The sequence below is a fragment of the Elephantulus edwardii genome, unplaced genomic scaffold, assembly GCF_000299155.1.
Source record: "Elephantulus edwardii isolate Elephantulus edwardi_28Jun2011 unplaced genomic scaffold, EleEdw1.0 scaffold00160, whole genome shotgun sequence".
Taxonomy (NCBI): Eukaryota; Metazoa; Chordata; class Mammalia; order Macroscelidea; family Macroscelididae; genus Elephantulus; species Elephantulus edwardii.
Window position 1 is genome coordinate 7,429,005 of NW_006399910.1, and position 9,003 is coordinate 7,438,007.

General features: G+C 39.2%; 1 pseudogene; it reads left to right on the top strand.

Moving 5' to 3' along the window:
* Window positions 1–1,911: 1,911 nt before the first annotated feature.
* Window positions 1,912–7,480, top strand: LOC102844531 (annotated as a pseudogene).
* Window positions 7,481–9,003: the final 1,523 nt, after the last annotated feature.

Consider the following 9,003-nt stretch of genomic DNA (forward strand, 5'->3'; position numbering starts at 1 on the left):
AAACAGAGGCAGCCCTGGATGTGCTCACTAGCTTGTGCCAAGAAAAGTGGAAGACAACTTCCTGGAACAAATCCATATATATTCCCATTACAAAGGAAGTTGACCAGACAGACTGTAACTGTAGAAATTATCAAACAATATCACTAATATCACACACAAGGAAAATCCTGCTGAAGATTATCCAAAAACAACTGGAACAGTGTATCAACAGAGAACTACCAGAAGTTCAAGCTGGGTTTAAAAGAGGCTGTGGCACTAGAGAGGCATTATAGCAAACATTGGACAGATGTTGGCTGAAAGCAGAGAGCATCAGAGGAATGTCTATCTGTGTTTCATTGACTGTGCAAACGCTTGTGGATTGTGTGTATCAGAACAAATTGTGGCTATTCTTGAGAAGAATAAGAATCCCAGAATGTATTCACATGAAAACTATACTTGGGCAAGGAAGCAGTCTTCAATACATAGCAAGGAAACAATTTTTGTTTCAAAATATAGAAAGAAATGTATCACAGATGTGTCCTTTCTCCATACTGTTTCAACGTATATGCGCACAGATTATTCAGACTGGGGGCTCTATGAGGAGGAATGTAGCATCAGGATTGAAATAAGACTCATCAACAACCTGCACTATACAAATGACACAACTTTGCTTGCTGAAACTGAGGAGGACATGAAGTGTATGCTGCAAAAGACCAAGGACAGCAGTCTTTTTATTTCTTAAATTGTGTTTCATTCACGTACCTTGCCTCCAATCCTCCCTACTTCCATCGAACTCTGTGACCTCATGATTTCTCCCCTTCCCCACCTGCATGTCTCCTAGTAACCCCCCCCCTTTGGATATTTATACACATCTTACTGGTTATCTTTCTGTTTTTACAACCATGGTCTTACAGTTTTTGTTCTTATACACGTGAGTTAGTTCATTCAGTATAATGAACTAACCTCTTCCATGTTATGTAGTATTTTTCAAAATTGTTGCTTTTGAGTGCTGCATAGTATTCCATTGGTGAATGTATCACAGTTTTTCAATCCAGTCGTTTGTTGATGAACATTTGGGCTGCAATATTTAATACAGACTAAAGCACAAAATCAAGAAATCAAACATTCTCACTACTGGTTAATTGGAAGCACTGTGATAGATGATGAAGAGATTGAGATTGTTAACTATTACAGCTTACTCTGTTCCACAATCAACATGCTTGGCACCAGCAGTAAGAAAATCAAGAGATAAATTACATTGGGAAAATCTGCTGTCAGGAACCTCTCCAGAATGCTAAAGAGCAAAAATAACAGTCTAGAGACTAAGGTGCACCTGATCCAGCCCATGGTCTTTGCAATTACTTGCTATGCATCAGAAAGCCGGACAATGACTAAGCATGACAGAAGAAGAATCAATGCTTTTGAGTTGTGATGCTGGAGTAGTGTGTTGAATATATCATGGACTTCTCAGAGAACAAACAGGCTTGTCCTGGAAAAGATGAAACAAGTTACTCCTTGGAGGCAAGGATTCTGACATACTTTGGTCATGTTTCTAGGAGGGACCAGTCCTTGCAGAAGGACATTGTGTTTGGAAAGGTGGGAGCGACAACACAGGAGAGGAAGACTCAGGGTGAAATGCAATAACTGAGATAATAGGGGAGTTGGTGTGTGTCAGAGACAGTGAGACTTGGTCAGAATAGGGTAGGGTTCAGAGCTATTGTACATAGGGTCACTATGACACTCTTTGACTCGACAGCACATAACAACAAAAACAACCCCTCACTTACTGACTCTAAAAATCTGATCATTATGTAAAAGTCAGGAAAATACAAAATTGAGTGATGATCACCTTATATCACCAAATGGAGAATATCAATATACAATTGTCAAATTAAATCACATCATTACTTAACTGCCAAACCTCTAAAAATCATGGCTCAGGCAAGTTCCTAACCAATGTTATGGTTGCCTCACTCTTTAGTATTTGTGTCATTAATACATAAAATAGATAGTAGATATTTTTACTATTATCATATATGTGAAATATTGAATGATAGAATAATCAGTAAGTGAGAAACAGATGTATTTTTTAAATGATCAGTTACTAGAAAGCTACATGTCATTAATGTAGATGGAATTACCAAAAATCATTATGAAAGACACAACAATTTGGCATAGGAAAATGTATGTGTGTGACTAAAGAATTAGCATATATTTTCTCATAGCATTAACAAAATATGTATTTGGCACTGACATTTTTCCAAGTTCTTTGAAAGAGGTAAACCTTGTGAGATTTGTGCTTATGAAAGTTAAATCAAATGTTTCTCTTATCCTCAACAAAAATTCAACATTTTTTACTTTCCATCCACTCTTCTTTGTACCTGATGAAGGGAGATCTGACGACTTGCATACTCATTATTTTGCCCATAAATTATGGTAGTCCACCTGGCAATTGCATTATAAATGCTGCTTAAGTGGAAATTATCAACACAGCTGCAATCTTTAACTTCCACATGCAAAGTGCCAGAAGCCATTCCAACACCACCTAGCAGATGTTCAGTGACGTGAGACGGGTAGTGTGTGCTCTATGAGACAACAAGCCAGGATTAAAGAATACACTGTATCTAAGAGAATGGCATCATTGACAGTTAGAAACAGCTTTGCTTGTAAGAATTTGTGTAATGACAAAGATGAAAGATAAACAAAGGATGATGGGGTAATGTCTTGAGTGGTTTGGATGAACATCATCAGTGATTGTTATTTTGTTTCCTTTGTGAAGAGCTTTCTTAGTATATTCACTTTGTCTAAAGTGGAGTATTAATCTGCTGTTGCAAAAAAATAATCAAACTCACTAAAATGTATCACTTTATATCTTAGGAGAAAATTAATTTTGTTTTAAGTGTTTTTTAATTACCTGAGTCTTTCTGAGAAAAGCATCATAGAAATTAAGAGACAGGTGCACCGTGTGAATGTCATGGTATTCTCAAGCACATGCTATGCATTAGAGAGCTGGACAATGAATAAGGACAACAGAAGAAATACTGATTGATGCCTTTGAGCTGTGATACTAGAGTATTGAATATCCCATGGACTGTCAGAAAAACAAACAGATATGCCTTGGGGAAAATGCAGCCAGAGCACTCTTGGAAGCAAAGATGGTGAAGCTTCATCTTTCATACTTAGGACATTTAGTTAAGTGAGGCTATACCTTGGAAAGAAACATCATGCTTGGAAAGATGGAAGATCAGGAAATGGTAGCAAGACTTCCAATGTGATGGACTGACACAGTGACTTCAGCTATGGGCTATCATGTGTCAGAGATGATGAGGATGGCACAGGATAGGACAGGTTTCAGCTGTTCATAGTGACTCTGAGTGTACTCATCTTGATAGCATCTAACAACAACACAAACCCCCCTCCTTACAATATACTAAGTGTGGTGAGATGAAATTTCATTATCCTAAAAAATTAGTACTTAACAAATTTTAATGTGGTATCAAAGAAGAATATAACTTTCTGAGAGACTATTAAAATATTCTTTTTCTAATTATACATTTTTAAGATGATGTTTTCTTTGTATAATTCAACCAGTAATCTGTAACAGAAGGAGAAGTTATGTGAATACTGCCTTTTACTACACCAGACTATCAAAAGATTTTCACCAATGTAAAATAGTCCTATTCTTCCTACTAATGCTTTTTGTTTTAGAAAATGTTGTTCTTTTCATTTATAGCATGTTATTTATGCTGGGAGTTGAAGTAAACTTGACGATGTTGTTGTCATTATTATGTGCCATTGAGTCACTTGCAACTCATAGCGAGCCTATGTACAAAGAGTCCTAACCATTCTATACTGCGCCAACCTCGCAGTCTCAAACACACTCATTCCCACCACTCCAGTCACAAAATCAATCCATCTCATCGAGGATCTTCCTCTCCTGGGCCGCCCCTCCACTCTCCTAAACATTATGTCCCTCTCCAAGGATCAGTCTCTCCTTGCAACACGCCCAAAGTATGTCAGATGTAGCTTCAGAATCCTTGACTCCAAGGAGCATTCCAGCTTCACCTTCTCCAGAACAAACCTGTTTGTTCTCCTAGCAGTCCATGGTATATTCAACACTCTTCTCCAGCACCACAGCTCAAAGCATCAATTCTTTTTCTATCATCCCTATTCACTGTCCAACTCTCCAATGCATAGCTCATAATTGCGATACTGTAGTGAAATGTGCAGAGAGTTGGAGTCAGAAAATCAAAAGGGTCTAACTCACTCAGCGTTACTTAAGCTAAAGGACTTGAAAAACAAATTCAAGCCATGGGTGGCAATACTTAAAGATAGTTTGGGTAGAATGTTAAATGATCCAGGAAGTATCAAAAGAAGATGGAAGGAGTACACAGAGTCACTGCATCAGAAGGAATTGGCTGACACAGGGGTTGTTGTTGTTGTTTTGTGCCGTCGAGTCACTTGCCACACACAGAGGAATTTCATGAAATAACATATGAGCAAGAGCCTGTGGTGATGAAAGAGGAAGTTCAAGTTACTATGAAGGAATTGGCAAAAAAAAAAAGGCTCCAGGAGTTGACGGCATACCAATTGATTTATTTCAACAAACAGATGCTGCCCTGGATGTGCTCACTAAGTTGTGTCAGGAAATCTGGAGGACAGCCAACTGACTGGAAGAGATCGATATTTGTTTCCATTCCAAAGAAAGGTGACCCAAGAGAGTGTGGAAATTATCAAACAATATCATTGATATCATGTGCAAGCAAGATTCTGCTGAAAATTATCCAAAAACGATTGGAACAACATGTCATCAGAGAACTGCCAGGTGCAGGCTGGATTTAGAAGAGGTCATGGTACTAGGGATATTATACCTAATGTTAGATGGATCTTGGAAGAAAGCAGAGAATACCAGAAGAATGTCTATCTGTGCTTCATTGACTGTGCAAAGGCTTTTGACTGTGTGGATCACGACAAGCTATGGCTGACTCTGAGAAGAATGGGAATCTCAGAATATTTGATTGTGCTAATGCAAAACCTATACTTGGACAAAGAGGCAGTAATCAGAACAGAACAGGGAGACACTAGATGGTTCAAAATTAAGAAGGGGGTCCGTCAGGGATGTATTTTGTCTCCATACATTTTCAATCTGTATGCAGAACAGATCATCCGAGATGCTGGGCTATACGAGGAGGAATGTGGCATCAGGATTGGTGGAAGAGTCGTCAACAACCTGCGTTATGCAGATGACACAATCCTGCTTGCTGAAACTGAGGAGGACCTGAAACGCTTGCTGCAGAAGGTAAAGGACTGCAGTTTTCAATATGGATTGAAGCTCAAAATCAAGAAAACAAAGATTCTCACCACTGGGCCAATTGGCAGCATCAGTATGGATGGTGAAGAGATTGAGATAGTTAATAGTTTTAGTTTACTTGGTTCCACAGTCAACAGTTTTGGTAACAGCAGCCAGGAAACCAGGAGACGAATTGCATTGGGAAAGTCAGCAGTGAGGGGTGTCTCAAGAGTACTGAAGAGCAACGATGTCAGGCTGGAGACTAAGGTGTCATTGATGCATAAGCACAATCAAATATTCTGGGATTCCCATTCTTCTCAGAGTCAGCCATAGCTGACTCCCTAGTTTTGGGATAATTTTCAGCAGAATATTGCTTGCATGTGATATTAATGATATTGTTCTACAATTTCTGCACTCTGTTGGGTCACCTTTCTTTCGAATTTCTTTTCCAGTCAGTTGGCCAGCTGGCTGTCCTCCATATTTCTTGGCACAATTTAGTGAGCACATCCAGGGCAGCATCTGTTTGTCAAAATAAATCAATAGGTATGCTGTCAAGTCCTGGAGCCTTGTTTTTTGCCAATTCCTTCAGAGCAACTTGAACTTCCTCTTTCATCACCATAGGCTCTTGCTCATGTGTTATATTAGCTTCTTTACTTAAAATTAAAAACTATTTTAAGGATTTTCCTTTTTTGTTTCTAATGTCTAGTAAGTAGAAGATATTGCCTACATAGAAGAAATCTTTTCGGCATTGTTAAAAACTAGTGCAAAGGTTTTTGATACTGTAATGTTTGAGAACTGCTATCCTAGAAAAACAACATTAAGTCCAACATAAGAATACTGAAAAATTGCCTCAGATCTGTCCCAAAGATATACCCACCACTTACCCAACACATCCATTCTAGGAACTTTGTTCTTCAGTTCCTAGGCCAACTCAGCTGATAGGTGAGGAGAGTACATGGCATAAACATGAGTAAGAAACATTCCTACAGAAAGAGGAACTTTTTAAAGCTTCTTGTATACAAGTGGATTAAACAGGAGAGCTGAAGCAAGAATTTAAAACTCCCATCGACTATAAAAGAGACCAAGAAATCAACAGCAGTGCTAGTGTTTACACTTCTCTCAAAGATTCTGAGCGTGATAGATTTGTTTATTTTATTCATATGTGAATATATCTCTAGCATCTAGAACAGTGCCAGGCATATAGCATAAAACTACAAAATAACTTACAAACATGGGAGTTTTTTAATGATTATGAATAAAATCAACACTTAAATGTGTTCTATCAGAGAGGAAAAGGAATGTTGAATAGAGCATAGTGAAATAAATCACAAAAAGTTTTCTATGAACAGCAGCAAAGCCAACTGAAAGATATATATCAGTTTCACTGAAACATGTTTTCTTTTTTTAAATAAAATTTTTAAAATTGTGATTTCAACTATAGTTTGCAGAAAACTTAGGTTTTCATTCATTCATTTTTGCACATTTTACTCCCTCTCACTCCCTTCCCCCCATGAGTTCACTATTTTTAAAAAAAATATTTTTAAAAAATCATTCATTCTTGCACAATTACCTCCATTACCATTTTCCCTAGAAAAAGGTGGAAATGATCTAAATACCCATTAACAGATACACTCGCAAGCAAAAAGTAGTGCATGCATAAAATGAGAAATTACTTAATCAAAAAGAGGACTAAAGTCTTGATATTTGCTACAATATGGTTGTACCTTAAAAACAGTATGCCAACACTTCTGCCACTGGCCCTGAGGCGCCAGTGTCACCTGACGAATTGCTCCCAAAAGGTGACGCTGAGAAGACCGAAGAGGAGCTGGAAGAGGAGGATGACGAGGAGCTAGATGAGACCCTGTCAGAGAGAATATGGGGGCCGACAGAAATGTTCCCAGAGAGAGTTCTGTCTGCGGCTGGGGCCACTTTTGATCTCGCCCTCTTTGTGGCTCAAAAGATGTACAGATCTTCCAGGGCAGCCTTGTGGATTGGGACCACTTCCTTTATGATCCTTGTTCTTCCTGTTGTCGTTGAGACAGAGAAATTGCAGATGAACAGCAGCAAGAATTACAACAGAGACAGATACTTCTCAGGCCCAACACTGGGCTGTCAGGAGGAATGCCAGGGGCCCTACCGTCACTTCCTGGAAAGATCTGGATTGTTACTGCTGAATCTGAGCTCTCTGGGAGGAAGTTTGAAATTCAATAGAGTTTGAAATGCTGGTTTTTTTTTCCCCCTCCCCTAACTTTGGCACATTGATCTATCTAAACCTGATGGGGACAATTTCTTCCTTGAGACTCCCAATATCCAAATGTGCCCTTTACTTTGCCTTGACTTCTGTCTTCACTCACGCATCAGAATGTGGTAATGCAAACGGTTATTGGCCGTCCTCCACTCCCACTAAGTTGCTCTTAGTTATGCTGCAAGACCCCCTCACTCTCCCATTGAGGGATAGGAACCAGTGGGGATGAATCCAAGAGTTAATGATGGGGTTCTTTTCTTAAAGAATGGGAGATGTGGGCGGTACATGCACACAGTGTGACAAAGTACATCATGGCTGTGAGGCAGCCGTCAGCATCCCTGGGTGTTGGGGGGAAGGAGGCCCAGCACAGCTCCTCCACAGGTGGAGCCTGGAGGACAGCAGCAGTTCCTCTGTCTGAATTCTGGCTGTTAGACCTCTGTGTACGTGTAGAAAACAAGTCAGTGCTCATTTTTTTCTATTAAAAAATATTACAGCGGGGGGGGGGGAATTAAACACTATGCCAAGTCATTGAAAGAAAAGTATTATGATCTTACTGTGTGGATCACAATAAACTGTGGCTGACTCTGAGAATAGGAATCCCAGAACATTTGATTGTGCTTATGTGTAACCTATACTTGGACCAGGAGGGAGTTGTCAGAACAGAGCAGAAAAACACTTCATGGTACAAAATCAGGAAAAGTGTCAACTTTCTCTTTACTTTTCTAGTCAATATGTAGAACAAATCACCCAGGAGTCTCAACTCTGTGAGGAGAAATGTGGCATCAGGATTAGAGGAAGACTCATCAACAACCTGCACTATCCAGATGACACAACCTTGCTTGCCTAAACTGAAAAGGACCTGAGATATTTGCTGCAGAAGATCAAGGACTGCAGCATTCCATATGAATTGAAGCTCAACATCAAGAAAACAAAGATTCTCATCACTGGGCCAATTGGCAACATCATGATGGATGGAAAAGAGAATGCTATTGTTAACAGCTTCAGCTTGCTTGACTCCACAGTCAACACTCTTGGTACCAGCAGCCAAGAAATCAAAAGATGAATTGCATTCGGAACTATCTGCTCTCTGGGACGTCTCCAGAGTCCTGGAAAGCAACGATATTAGTCTAGATACTAAGGTGTGCCTGATCCATACCATGGTCTTCGCAATTACTTGTTAAGCATCAGAAAGCTGAACAATGACTAAGGATGATAAAAAAAGACTTGATGCCTTTGAGTTGTGGTGCTGGAGAAGAGCATTGAATATACTGCTAGTAGAACAGTTTTATCCTGGAGAGGGTGAAACCTGACTGCTTCTTGGAGGCAAGGATTTTTTTTTTTTTGGTGACGATGACATCGACTAGACAACATTTTATTATGTTACACATAAGGTCCTTTTGAGTTGGAGCTGACTCTTTTTTATGTAAAGAGAGTCTTATTTTTAAGACTTAGTATAAACCATCTCTAAATTTATCTTTTTTTTGTTTTT